Source organism: Telmatherina bonti (genome assembly GCF_933228915.1).
Source record: "Telmatherina bonti genome assembly, chromosome: 21".
Taxonomy (NCBI): domain Eukaryota; kingdom Metazoa; phylum Chordata; class Actinopteri; order Atheriniformes; family Telmatherinidae; genus Telmatherina; species Telmatherina bonti.
In genome coordinates this window covers 25291654-25306800 of record NC_136630.1, presented here as the reverse complement: position 1 = coordinate 25306800, position 15147 = coordinate 25291654, and the positions used below count along the sequence as shown (strand labels likewise).

The following is a 15147-nucleotide window of genomic DNA, read 5'->3' as shown; positions in this document are numbered from 1 at the left end:
TTTAATGTCCTTCTAAACTGTTTATAGAGTAAATTCACTTTAATCAGTATGTCTTATTAAAAATATTGGAAGTTAAACTTGTATGGGTTCTTTAGCTCCACCTGTTTAGGTATGCCGCTCTTCTCAAAAGTGAGAGTATTTTGTGAAATTTCGTTTAAACGTTTTTAAGTTTTTAGAAGTAACTAACATGTAAAAAAAAGTTTGTTTACATTTTTTTCTAATATTATTGACCCAGGGAATTGCAAATATGCAAAGAACTCATCTTGGACATTACAAGGACAATAAAAAAAAAAAAAAATTCACAGAATATTGAAGGAAACAAAAGCATTGTTATAATGGTGGATTTAATGTACGCATCAAAATAAGCACAAACATTTGATAACTTTTCATTTCCAATGTCTTGGAAAAAAACAACAACATTAACATAAAGAGTTCAAAGTACTTCAAAAACTTCAACAGAGCAAAATCATATATGTTGCATGCAAAGAACAAAATGCTTGTGTTGCAAATTTCCTTAACACATCACACTTGAATGACACCACATCAACCAGGATGTGGTACTTCAAACATGTTTCTGCAGACAAAAACACATTTTTATATCTAAAAAGGAAATGAAAGGCAGCACAGCAAAGATGTGACATTAAAGAAACTTATTTAAGGCGTTTGTTTATGAGAATAATGCGCAACGTGGCTCACACTCATTTTTCCAAGTCAGGTTTGTATCTTGCCTTACACCCGCTTTCCATCACAGAATTCCCCGGAAGTCGCCCCTGTTTCCATACGTGATTAAGTATGCACAGTGATGTGGTGGCGGTGGAGGACAGGGGCGCTGAGGCCTCTCAGGTCTGCAAGGTCTCACAGCTCTGGCAGGTCTAAACTTTTTTCTAAACTATAAAAACAGAGAAACCCTTAATTCTAGTAGTCTTGTATGTTATTATGACTGGAAGTCATAAATATTCACACTTACTTTCCTGCATGTGCAAATTAGCGCTCCAATGAAGACGAGCACTATGACTGTCAGTGCTGTTACACTCAAGGAAATTAAGCTGAAATCCAAAATGGGGTCACTACAGTGATCCTGGGGGCTCCTCTCTGTGGAAATAATAATCAGAGAAGGTTAAATGAAGGGAAGTTTAGCGACAGCTGATGTGAATGGAGTGTGAAGTTCTTTTTTTTTACCTTGGACAATGACAACGGTGTTGTTGCTGGTCAGGGTGCCGATCCCTGAGTCAGCAGCCCAAGTCCACTGGCAGTAATACAAGTCTGTGTCCTGCAAGCCCAGCAGAGACAGCTGCAGCTTGAATCCATGGTTCCACCCATGACCTCCAGGGTACTGATTTATGTGAATCCTGTCCTCAAACTCAGAAGCCTTTGTAGTCTTTTTGATAACTCCCTTTTCCAAGGAAAGATGCACAATGTTTTCAGCTTTGCTCCGTTTGAAGCGCCTGTACAGAGATAGTGTCAAGGGCTCTGACAAGGATGTGGAGCATGTGATCGCAACAGATGAGTTGACTTTCACCTTAAAAAGGGTTGAGGGATTTTGCACAGCTGTCAGGAAGAGGTGGACAGGAGAGAATTTAAAACTTGCAGATTATAGATGTCAACACTGATTTTAGTGATTTAAAATGCACAATGGCTGATCTACAAAAAAAAAATCCACATGTCACCCCTTTTTTTTTAAAAACAAAAACCCAAAAAAACAAAAACCAAAACATTATTCCTGCAATTATGTATGCACTGAAGTACTTTTACATGCATTCATTGCTGATATATTAGTATATCTATGTAAGTAAAAAGCTCATAAGCTAAAAATATGAAGGTGCAGGCAAACAGGATATAATGACTCAGACTCATTTTTGAAGACGTTTGCAGTTCAATATTTTTTTCTCGTCAGCTAAAAAAATTGCTAATCTGTTCTTTTAGACTTAAAAACACTCACCTTGCAATTCGTTGAGTATTACCTCCACAGGCATGCAGAGCAACCCTAACACACAGCTCCACCAGTGGGCTTTCATCCTGCAAGCTTGGCTGCAGGCAGGCTGCTACATACAGCACAGCAAACACACACACACACACACACAACCCAGATGTTGCCGTCTGATCAATGCACTGTCACATGAACAGTGTATGCGCGGTGTAAAAAGGAAATGTGAGTGCACTGACTCCTTCTCATGTCTTAAACGGTTGCGTGTGGGAGTGTTTGTGTTGTGTTTCATCAAAGACGAAGACGTTCTTGTTGTTGACTTGATGTGAAGAAAAATTCCATCACTCATCACCGTTTCATATAAACAGGCTGAGTTTATCTGCATTAAGCAGTTCTGAAGAAAATTATGTAAATCCCCTTTCAAGTCTAAGATTTCATAAACTTAGAGCAAAAAGTAAAAAAAGAAAAATAGATTGGCTGACCATTTTTACATCTGTGGAATGGATCAACACTGCTACTGAAATCTCCAGCAAGAATCTCCTGTTGGTTTCACTCTTCACTGTCTTGGTGGACTGGATGACCATGCTCTCCCACACTGTGAGAGGAAATGTTACACTTTTTTACTTCCCCGCTGTGGGAGACCCTTAGGAAGGCGTCCCATCCCTCAACTAGGAACCAGCATGGTGGTCATTCCAGGGCAATGGTTCTGGACCCTCTGAATCAGGTGTATCCATTTAAATTTCAGTTCAGGGGCCACATTCAGTGTGATCTGATCCTCAGTGGGCTGGATCAGTAAAATAACATCACAATAACCTCTAAATAATGAAAACTATTCATTTATCATCTTGTTTGAGTGCAAAGAAGTACAATTACATCGTCAAGATGCTTTTTTTTTTAATGAACTACCATTTTAAAGAAATATATAAACATAAACAACCAGAAATTTCTGGAGAAGAGTAAATAGTTTCAACACAATTTTACATTAGTTAAATTTTTATTTATTTTTTTATTTTATGTCTTTAATGTATTATGTTAGATATGTTTATTGTACATATGTTAATGATTTTTGCAGTCAGATCCTTTTTTTATTTTTTACATACACTATTCACAAAAAGTTAGGGATATTCAGCTTTTGGGTGAAATTTCACAACAAACCTAAAATGCATTCAAACCTGTACAGGTGAACTTAATGTGATCTTCTCTAAGCTTTTAAATGCACATGTCCAACTGTTAAATGTTTCAACAAATTTTGCACAAGTTGCTGTTCTCTAACAAGGAGCTTAACGGCAAAAATCACGGCAGGTGTGTGATCCTTGAATTGACCAATAAATGTCCTGGTTCAATTAGAGCTGGTGTTTAAACAGTTGTCCTCATCATGCTGTTCACATTTTGACATCATGAGACCAAGACGACACCTAACAATGGAACAACAGTCCCTTGCCATTGCGATGCTTCAAACAGGACGTTCTCAGACAGAAGTGGCCACTGAGCTTGGAGTGTCACAGAGTGTCATCAGCAGGTTGCAACAGAGATATGGAGAGACTGGAAGAGTCACAGAAAGGCCTAGAAGTGGACGTCCTTTGGCCACATCCCGTGCTGATGACCGCTACATTGTGAACACTGCCCTGAGAAACCGGATGATGAATGCCACTCAACTCCAGGCACGTTTAAGAGAGGTGAGAGGCACCCAAGTGTCACGTCAGACCATTCGAAACCGTTTACATCAGCGTGGTCTGCATGCTGGACGACCTGCACGGGTACCTGACCACACCACCAGGCACAGGCATCATCGTCTTGCATGGGCCAGGGAGCATTTACGCTGGACGAGGAACCAGTGGGCCTCAGTGCTGTTCTCTGATGAAAGTCGATTCACACTGAGCAGAAATGATGGCCGGCAACGATGTTGGAGACGTCAGGGAGAGCGCTATGCATCAGCCACTGTTGTCACCAGGCCAGCTTTTGGTGGTGGCGGTGTTACAGTGTGGGCAGGGGTGTCCACTTGGTACAGAACTGCCCTACACTTTGTGAATGGTACAGTGACAAGCCCATACTACCTGAATAACATCATTAATCCAGTGATTGTGCCCCTACATGAACAGCACAGGCCTAATTTCATCTTCATGGACGACAATGCTCCTGCTCATCGAGGCCGCATCATCAGGGAACGGCTGTTGGAGACTGGTGTACCTCAAATGGAATGGCCTGCACTCTCTCCAGACCTGAATCCCATTGAAAACCTCTGGGATCAGCTGAGCCGTCGTGTAGAGGCTCGAAACCCTGCACCCCAGAACCTCAATGACCTGAGGGCTGCCCTTCAAGAAGAGTGGGATGCCATGCCTCAGCAGGCAATAAGTTGCCTTGTGAACAGCATGAGACGTCGTTGTCAAGCTGTAATTGATGCTCAAGGGCACATGACGAGATATTGAGACGTTCAAATTTTTTGTTGTGGTGTAACTACCATTGTTGTTACCTTTTGTGTTGAATGAACCTTTTGAGATGAGGAAATCAGTAGTACATCCTTCTACTTAAATGTTTTACTTTTATGATATTATATCACTGTAGCATGAACATATTGCATTTTCCATAAATTTCACCTGAAAGCCAAATATCCCTAACTTTTTGTGAGTAGTGTATGTTGTCTACTTGCTGTATTTAATGTTTTACTTTTACAATAATAAGCTTTTCATTTGTGTTAGAAACTATGAAAAGGCTGTCATGTGATTTTAATAGAAATTAATGTGATTTAATTACACAAAATAAGTCGCATGAGTCCGGTATTGATTGGAGGAACGCTCTTTTGGGAGTCCCATCCCGACCTGTTGTACAGTCTGGCAGAAGTTAGTCGGGTTAGCAGTTTGCATACTCGTTCATCAGCACTAGTAACCATGGTGACGCTGATGGGACTGAGGCCACAATGATGAAACTGAACTCTCAGTTTCATGAGTAAGACTCATAAAAATAAGCAAGACATTCCCATAATCCTGCTTTAGGGAACACCCCTCTGTTCTTAAACGGATTGAAACGCAGTCACATGCTCTGTGAGAGTTTCTTGGGGTTTTTTTTCTTGTTTTTTTTCTGAGCGTTTGTTTTTGAGGTTTCCTTTCGTATGATAACTAAGGAAACTATGTCATGCAGGCCTACTGTCATTCATGACTGTTTCATATAAAGAGGCCATGCTCACCTACGTCAAGAAAAAAATCTCCTTTCAAGTCTGAGGTTCTGTATCTGATGATATGAAAAAAAAACAACAACAATAAAAGGAAAACATTTGGGCCTCGTTTCAGAAATCAGGTTATAAAACTCTGAGTTTGTGAAACCTGCACTGGTTTTCCGTTTTGAGGTCTTACCCCATGTTTGTTACCTTGGTAACTAACTTTGTGAAGTATCTTCCTTGCTAGCAGGTTCACCTTCTTCTTCTCAAATTCCCTGGTTGTACATATCCAACATATGGATGAGATGTCACAGATTTGAACTTTGCCCTGCGATATTTCCAACTTATGAACTCAGGGAGCAGTTTTCTCTCCTTGTCAGCAGAGTTCTCTTTTTGACAAGATACTTATTGGTTTTGCCTTTATGCTGAAGTACTTCTTGCTCCAATCGGGTAAAATAGCGAACCTTTCTTAAGCAGCTGCCATGGTGAATCCAGGTGTTGGAATTCCATTGATATATTGGTTAAAGTTACTCAGAGTTTACTGTAAAAACTCACATCAGCTGATCTGTAACTGAAAACTCAGCTCAGAGTGAGTTAACCCTGAGTTATTTTAGCTGAACCAGTCAAGCTAGGTTAATCAGACGTCAGACATCCTCTTTTTCTCGATCTCAACCTTGTGTTTATATTAGATTTGTGTGGGCTTCTCTCCCCGCACACTGTCTTCTCCTTCTTTCAGACACTGTGGAGATAAGGAGGGTGAGGAGGCAGCCGCAGCATAGAAAGGCAGGAGTAACTTTCTGTTTGACCAAAACTGTAAACAAATTCCAAGTGACTCTCCTTGCTCCTCGTAGCCTGGCATGGCTGTTGGACCAGTGCCTGATGCAAAGCTATTCAAACTTCTACTGGAAGGAGGTTTCAGTCCTTCAGCTTGAGGAAGAAGCTGTCCAGGACTGTTGGGTGTCCAAGCAATAAAACCATAATAAAATATATTGTACCATGGTCCGGGTGAATACTCAATTCTCATTGGCTGCAGGTTGTCGTTTAAAAAGTAATGTTGGACACCAGTTAAAAAAAATTCAATCAAACAGCCCAATAGTTCTAAATCAATGCGCTGGGTCAAATAGCAGCTGGTAACCATGGCAACAGTAGTATCTGCTGCCGAACGCTCTACAGGTGCTCTCAAAGCCGGTTGCCTTGGAAACGCCACAACATAAAGACATTAAATAGTCCGCTCTGCCCTTTCTTGTGAAAAACATTATTTTAACAGCAAAAACAACACTAGTAATTGATCTTATATTATTTCCTTTGTGAGTGACCATGGTATAAGTGGGATAATGCCAGACGAGGTGTCCATTATCAGAAATTAATGGACGACACGGGGTGTGAACCTTGCCTCGGCGAAGTAAAATCATGTAAAATCATGCTAGAGAAAAAATTCCATTTCCATCTTGGTTGTAATGTATTAACTCAGTAAATAATGCAAACCAGGGTGCTGGAACCTCATAAGGAGCAGTACATGACAGCATGAGAGCCCGAGTACCAGTACCAACTCCTCCTGCAGACTATGCAAAACAATCCAGCACCTCACAGCAGGGTGCAAGATACTGACAGATTCAGTAAAAAAAAAAACTGAAAAGATTAATGTAAAGTAGGCTAATTGGACACAATGTTCTGTTAGGTGAATTAAACGCTTTGTCATTCTGATGTAGCTTTGAATCTTGAATGTGGAGACTTTTATGTTTCCACATGGATAGGATGGAGCATGTGTTAAACCCTGTCAGGTCTTAGACCTTGCTTTCTGTGCAAGGTTTGTTGAGTTGATTTACTGTCTATTTTCATGTCCTTTTTTTTAAATTTTTTTACTTCCTCAGTGTGATTAAGGAACTGTTGCAGTGTTAGGACAACTAAATCATATCAGTTTTTTTTTTTGTTTTTTTTAAAGGATGAATACATTTAAAAACTTTGGGAAAACACAAGCAATGAAATACTACCACACATTTTAGGTTGTCAAAACTATTTTTGTGTAAAAGAAATTGTTCACTAGATGGGTGCTTTGACTATCGGCAAAAAACAAAATCTTAAGCTTTTTGATTTTTTAAAGAATTAACATAGTTTTTTTTTCCCAGTCAACTCTTGGACATATGGTCAGAGCAATCCCAGCTATTTTATTTTATTTTTAATCTCTGTCCCAAAGGTAAGGTACATCTTGAGAACAGTATTATGTGTATATTGGGAGCAAACAGATAGTCTCAGATGTTAAACTATTATAAATACAGAGAAGGTGGACTCAGTTAAGTAAGGCAAGTTTATTTGGACAGCACAATTCATCAGGATGACACAAAGTGCTTTACAGAGACATTCAGAAAATAAGAAGCATACATTAAAATGAAAAACAAAAGAAAGAACATTAACATAAAAACAGTATTAAAAACATGACCAAGTTTAAAAATCCAAGCACAAAATAAATGGTTTAGATTTGGACTTTGAAATAAAACCTACTGAAGAACAGGAGGGTCTGTAACCTGGATGTTTCTGCTGATCTAACGCTTTCTGGGAGTTTATTCCAGACATGTGGAGCATGGAAGCAGCTTCTCCATGTCTGCTTTTGACTCTGATAAAAGACCACATCCAGATGACTTGGTAGGTTCATACTGGGTTAATAGGTCTCTGTTGTCCTCTGACGGACAGGCAACCAGTGTCAAGACCTCAGAACTGGACTGATGTGGTCCACTTTCTTGGTCTTATTGAAGACTCTCAGAGTTCTGAATTGGCTACAGGTGCTGAAATTATCTTTCAGGAAGACCTGTAAACACACCGTTTACAGTAATCAAACCGACTAAAGATAAAAGCCTGGACCAGTTTTTCCAGGTCCTGTTGAGACATCAGGCCTTTTACCTTTATTTATTTTTGAGGAGATAATAAGCTGACTTTGTTATTCACTTGATGTGTTATTCAAAATTTAGGTCTGAGTCCATCGCTACACTACCAGATTTCTGGTCTGGTTGGTGGTTTTTAGATGTATATAATGAAGCTCTGTTGTGACCTTTAATCACTTTTATTTGGCTCCAAAGAGAATCACCTCAGTTTTGTTGTTTAACTGAAAAAAAAATTAAGCACATCCAGTCATGAATCTCCTCAATTAATTTACCAATAGCCTGTACAGGGCTTTGGTCTCCTGGGGATTTTGTAGAATAAATCTGCGTGTCATCAGCATAGCTGTGGCAACGAATGCTGACCTTTGTCAAAGAAAGTGTGTAGCACTTTCTGTTGAACAGAAAGTGTTGAACAGAACAGGGCTCAAAATGAAACTCCACAAGTTATTTTTACACCGGTGAAAAGAGCTTATTTCCCCTCTGGTTGATCTACTCTGTAACAGATCAGAAGCTCAGATTTAGCGGGAACACAACACCTGGGTGTCTGCTAATTTTGTGAAGAAGAAAAATAGGCACAACTCACTTCTTCTTTACAGAAGCACACACTTAGCAACTATAAATTTCTCTCATGGAGAATCTGGAAACGAAGCCAAAATTTACAAAATAACATAGTTTAGAAAGGAAAAACAACAAAAAAACACAACCCAGCTGTCATCAAGACAACTGGAAGCCTATTCTCTATCCTGCTATGTGGGCCGGACCTCAGCCGAGAGAGCCGTGATTACAGGGTAACTGTCTGTCGGATGCTGTGTAATGCCAACCCTTCAGGGTTTTGTAATAACATGCTTGTCGCCTGTATATACGGCAGAGGTTTGCAACACCTGTAAAGTTTATCTTTCAGAACAGTGAGGATGAACCAGCCACGACACACAATGTCTAAGCAAAAAATCTGTAAACTGTTTTAAACATGTTTTCATAGCTCAGAAAACTCAGAAGTTGTAGAATTATTAATTAATAAGTTGAGTTACCTTAAAGCTGGTAGTACCAGTATCAGTATCACAGTTTCAAACAATATGAACTCTGACAGTTTCTTCTTTTATCTGTTTTAAGATGGTCAGCAAGGACTACGTCTTATCCTGTCTACATATTGGGTTTTTTTTTTGTTTTTTTTTTTGGATTTGTAATACAAATATGATAAAAGTCCTACAACGGTGACAGCAAAAACACCAAACACGATGAATCTGACATTATTTCTTCCCCTTAAACTGTTGTTTGATGATGACTTCATTTGGAAAGGCGAGATTGTGTAGCTGATTCCTGTAAAAAGTTTACTGGTATCTTCACCATCACCTGTCAAATGGAAGACATTCATTTTAAATACATTTTATCCTTTATGTAGAAATAATGTGCAGAACAAGATTGTATAAGATTGAAAGATACGCACCCCGGACCTTTACGTGGATATCAAAACTATCCATGTCACAGTTTAAAGAAATTTCCACCGTGACATTTTCATCTGTCATAGCTTTTTGGATCGTCAGTGACACATATGTTTGGTTATCCCATTCACATGCGTAGTTGTTATTTTTACAAAGGCTGGCTTGATTTGAGCCTTTCCAGTCGAAATCTACGCCTTTACAACTAGTTTCAGTGCTTTCTATGCTGCAGATTATTGACACGGACTCTCCAGCTATGGCTTCCACTGTTGGGGTGCAATTCAGTTTTGCAACTAAATAAGAGAAACAGAAAGAATGGATGTCGTAATTAATTTTTAATTCATTTAGAGTTACTTTAGAAGTATGCATGCAATATTAACATGTGGTACACTAAGTCTGAAATACCTTGGACTGATAAGACACTGTGGTGTAGCACAAAGAGCAGACTCAGACTTATCCAGAAGCAGGACATCCTGGGAGCTTTGTGTCTCCAGTACTGGAAAATATAAGATAAAATAATAAATGTGGTGTTTAAGCAATGATCACCAGAGGTCATTTGAACTCAGTGAGCCCTTATCGAGGTGAACTAGATGAAAATCACAAAGTCAGTTTATAAAAACTGAAATGGGGAAATAGTTACTGTGGTTATAATTAACGAACTGAACTTAATTTATATTCTGCATTCCTGTAATACTTCTGGTTACAGCAAAGGAAATAACAAGAAATGAAACCTTTTTAGTTCTCACCAGGGGTTACTGATTCTGACTTCACCGCAGCTTTAAAGATGCCTGACTCAACTAATCAAAGATCTCAGCTGTTGCTTTAACCTTGTTAGATTTAAACCACGTCCATTGCCTGTGTTGTTTCTTTATACGTCAGAATGTGATTCTGTGCCTTCATGGCTGTAAAACAGTATAAACCACTGCAAAATGAACTGACGAAAAGGTTTTCTCTGTTCGTTTAGTACAGGGGTGTCCAAAGTCGGTCCTCTAGCTCAGCTGTCCTGCAGGTTTTCTGTGTATCTCTGCTCCAACACACCTGGCTTCCATTAAATGGATCCAACAACCAATGAGGTTCTCCATAGTTTGAGTCAGGTGTGTTGGAGCAGGGATACATGGAAAACCAGCAGGTTTGTGAACCTCAAGGACCGGATCTAGGCATTCCCTGATTTACTACTTTCTCAGTCCACTGCTAAATGAACTGAAAAAGTTGTCAGCCTCCTTGCGTAGCTTGTTACACACCCTGCAAGAAAAGAACATTTTAACCTCATCCTTCATGACAAACGTCATCTGTGGTCGGGTGGGTTTATGTGGGGGGGGGTGCCCCCTTGTGTTGCAATATTTTTTTTTTTTTGCTTTCTCACCACCCAGCTTTTAATTTAAGACTACATCAGCCTTGTTGAAAATACGCCTTATCTTTCTTTCTCCAAAACTTAGATTCCCTCAGATAAAACCACATTTAAAAAAAAAGAAAAGAAAAAATAAATTAAAATCAATCAATCAATAAAACTATGTTGCATGCTTTTGGGGGCCGCTCCCATCCAAAATAAAAATGTCTGCACAGTTATATGGGCTTGAAAGAACAGACATGGACATTTCTGCTTTGTTTGTTTCTTTAGTGATAGACAGAAAACTTTGCCTGATATTGATAACCCTCCCACCACCACCACCACCACCATACACGGTTTGGTTTCAGTACATCAGCAACACAAGATGTGGAGTATTTGCCTACAACTGATTAAAGTTCAGTTATGAGTCACTGTTTAAAGCCCAATCCATGCAGAAATTAATCCAAGCAACATGTGCTTTTCTGATTATTCTGGGTGGAATATTACGAGATATCAGAGTGGATGTGCTTCAGAACACCGTAGAAGCTTTACAATGGATTCAAATCTTTATTTTCCAAACACAACATTAAGAACTGAGAAACTATATCACTATGACACCTCACTGCAACCAAACAGCTAAATGTGACATTTAAATAAAAGTGAAAGATGAATAATTGAAATACTTTGAGAGAAAAAGTGAAACTATGAAACAATATGAGATAAATGGTCAATTTTCCAGCATATCAAATGACTTGAACTGGGCCAATTCTTTTTGTATTATTATTATTATTATTATTGCAAAAGTATTATTGCAACATTCAACTTAATACAAGTCAAATAACCTGAGTAAATATAGCTGCAACATCATTTAAAAACATTAGGTATGACATGAGGTATACAGTATAAATCATATTCATGCTCGTTATTAAACTGCTGCTTTTTGCACACATTAGTGAATAAACATTTATGGTTCATACTCACCAGTACAGTATGTCCTGTACAGAAACAGCATGAGGAGCAAATTCAGAGCTTTAATGTTACATTTATGTTTTGTGAATTAAACCATGAAACAGAAAAGTTCAAACAAATCGAATCAAATTACAACAAAATATTCTGATCAAAGCTTGGCATTAATTTGAGACTCCCTGCAGGCATCTGAGCATCGTGAGCTTTGGAGTATTTTAGCCCATCTGTGGGGACTGTGGGGTAGCGTGCGTGCGTGCGTGCGTAGACGCATCTTCGTGGTGCGCATTTTGGAGGCGTTTTGATGCGCGCCCGCAAATCGGCTTTCCCATTGCAGAAACCGTAAAAGCGCAACGAGAAACAAGAAAAATGATCAATATGCAGAAAGTAAAAGCAGCTTACCTGATGGAGAACTTACTCTTGCTTGTCAAGCGAGTGTTGGGAATGAAACTAGAAAAGGAGGAAGAGGGTAGGCTGCCTACTTTACCGAATGACACAACGTGCGTGTTGTTTGTCAACTTTACAGACATTCAACGATGAAAAAGTTGCGCATTAGTAAACGACAGCTTTAAAAGAAAACTGAGATTTAACAGCATTAAACTGTAATTTCAGGCACGGCACCAGTTTCATGCCTGCTAAACATATAATAATAATAATAATAATAATAATAATAATAATAATAGGGCTCCACGGTGGCATAGTAGTTAGCACTGTGGCCTAAGCTAGGGTGAGGTTTGGACAGTGGCCTTTCTGGAGTTTACATGTTCTCCCTGAGTATGGTGTGGGTTCTCTCCTGGTACTCCTACCATCCAAACACATGCTTGTTAGGCTGATTAGTTACTCTGAATCGTCCATAGGAGTGAGTGGTTGTTTGTCTCTGTATGGCCCTGTGATGGACTGGCAGGATGTCCAGGGTGTACCCTGCCATTCTCCCACAGACCGCTGGGATAGACACAACCCTTCAATGAAGGAATGATAATAATAATTTCTTTATTTCTCCTTACAACCCCCCCCCCCCCCCCCCAAATAAAAGTCACATAAAAATGAAAAACATTAAAAACATGAGACAACACGTAAAAAGATAAAATAAATAGTTGATGGTCCTGCATCTGATGATTACAAAACAAAGAAAACCTACAACTCTAAGTACACTGAAGAAACATCTCCCTTTAACCTACATATAATAATAAAAAAGGCAGATAAGAGAGGGATAAAAGTAGAATGGTTTGATATATAGAAAAAAAAGGAAGTCAGGAAATAGTTTGTTGATTGGTGGAAATGGGAACAGTGCTTGACCACATGTCAAAGCATCCCAGGACGAGATATTAAACCACTCCCACTGCTATGTTTGTCTCATAGGATTAAAAGTCCAACAAAATGACTGGACAGCTTGATATTTAACCTGAACCAAATAATGCTGTTAAAGAAGATGTGACAATGTCAGAAATACATTCTGTCTTCACAACACTGATGTTCATCAGCCTCCCAGCGATAAAGCACTTCCTTAGGAACAGTAATAGACGTATTTTGGACCAAGAAGCGTGCGTGCTTTGGAGTCCCTGCAGGCATGGACTGCAGGGACTCCAGGGACTCCAAAGATGGTTTGACAGATATTAAACTGGAAAACAGGACATATTTAAGTTTTTTTTTCCCACATTGATTAAAAAAAGGAAAAGTCTGCATATATTCTGGCTCTGCTGTGTTAAACTGTGATCTGCTCCAGTTCAGCTCTGCTTTACTGGGAACACAACAGCCATTGGAAAAAGGGGCACAGCTCACTTTTTCTGGACACAATCACACATTTCATGACGATTACATCTCACATGGACCCCCTGAAAGCAATGACAACTGCAATATGCATAGATTACAGACCAAGCAGAGAAAGAATGTGGGACTGACAGGTTGTGATTATGAGGTAGACAGTCTGTAGCATGCAGTGTAATGTTTAATGCCACTCCTCCACGTAGTCACACATCTGTGTGGCTTAATAGAGGTCAAGTTTATCTTTCAGAGCAGTCAGGATTAACCAGCAACTACACAGTATTTTTTTTCTAAAAAAAAAAACCTCTGCTCTGGTTTTTATGAAAGTAATAGGAAAAGCTCAGAATAATGGTGACACCTAAAACACCAATAATGATGATTGTCAAATAAATTTCTTTTACATAAGACAGAGAAACTAGATTTATAATCGTGGGTTGGGTGACGTTTACACTGGTTGTACCACTACCCAAACCACACTTTGAGTCAATGTTAACTGTGACAGTTTCTTCTTTTAGCGCTTTCAGGATGGTCAGCGACACGCTGGTATTGGTAATCCATTTACATTCATAGTTACTGTCATTTGCACAAAGGTCAGTTCCATTACTGTCACTCCAGCTGAACCGTGTGTCATTACAGTCGCATTCAAAGGACTCTATGCTGCAGTTTTTAAGCTCTGAGTGTCCAGCTTCCACTTCCACAGATTCGGGGCACTTCACTGTCATGCCTGAATGACAATAGCAGAAAAAATCATGTCACTTTTCATTTATATGAATCCAAGTTGACTCAGAAGTATCTTCAGAATATCAAGATGTGAAATACTCAATTTTAAAATACATTGATCTGATGAGACGCTGTGCTGAATGGTGAAGAGCAGACCCAGACCCAGACTCAGACCCAGACCCAGACTCAGACTCAGACTCAGACTCAGACTCAGACTCAGACCCAGACCCAGACCCAGACCCAGACTCAGACTCAGACTCAGACCCAGACCCAGACCCAGACTCAGACTCAGACTCAGACTCAGACTCAGACCCAGACCCAGACCCAGACCCAGACCCAGACCCAGACTCAGACCCAGACTCAGACCCAGACTCAGGCAGGACATCCTGCAGCTTCGCTGTCTATGGAAGGAAGAGGACAAGATAATTAATGTACCTCATAAACTGTAGTGATTCATTTTAGCACTGTTAAATTAAACCCTAAAGAATAAATAAATTAGCACCTTAACCTTTTAACGAATTAACACGTGAACAACATAGGACACTTCATACAAAAAAAAAAACCAAATTTGGCACTATATCAGGGAGAGACGCTGTCAAAGTGGTGAACCAAATCCATCAAAACCCACTTTTATCCTTTTAGAATAGATTAGATTAGATTAGATTAGATTAGATTAGATTAGATTGTCACAGTGACTAATCAGCATTTTAGCATTTGATCCTGGTTTGGTTGTTTTGCTTTTTTATTGTTTTTAATTGCATGTGTTTTACATTCCTGCATGGACTGTTTAAGCAGATAGGGATAGTAATTGGATCAAATTGGACTAATGAGTTACACCTGGAGACTGATTACTGTGGCACATGCCCAGTGTGAGTGATTGGTGTAGAAAACGGTTGGGATATTTAAGTGTAGAGGGGTGAACAGCACAGGAGGCCAGCAAAGAAGAGCAAAGCTGAGCAGGGGCAGCCAGGACGGCAAGCCAGACAAGAGAC

The 15147-nt window shown here is 39.5% G+C and overlaps 1 long non-coding RNA gene across 1 annotated transcript; it reads right to left on the bottom strand.

Annotated features, from left to right (window-relative positions):
- Positions 1–480: 480 nt before the first annotated feature.
- Positions 481–1337, bottom strand: LOC306771939. Its single transcript, XR_013771769.1, has 3 exons — positions 1180–1337; positions 968–1092; positions 481–889 (listed from the first exon to the last, which is right to left on the bottom strand). It is a non-coding gene; the product is annotated as an uncharacterized lncRNA (long non-coding RNA).
- Positions 1338–15147: the final 13810 nt, after the last annotated feature.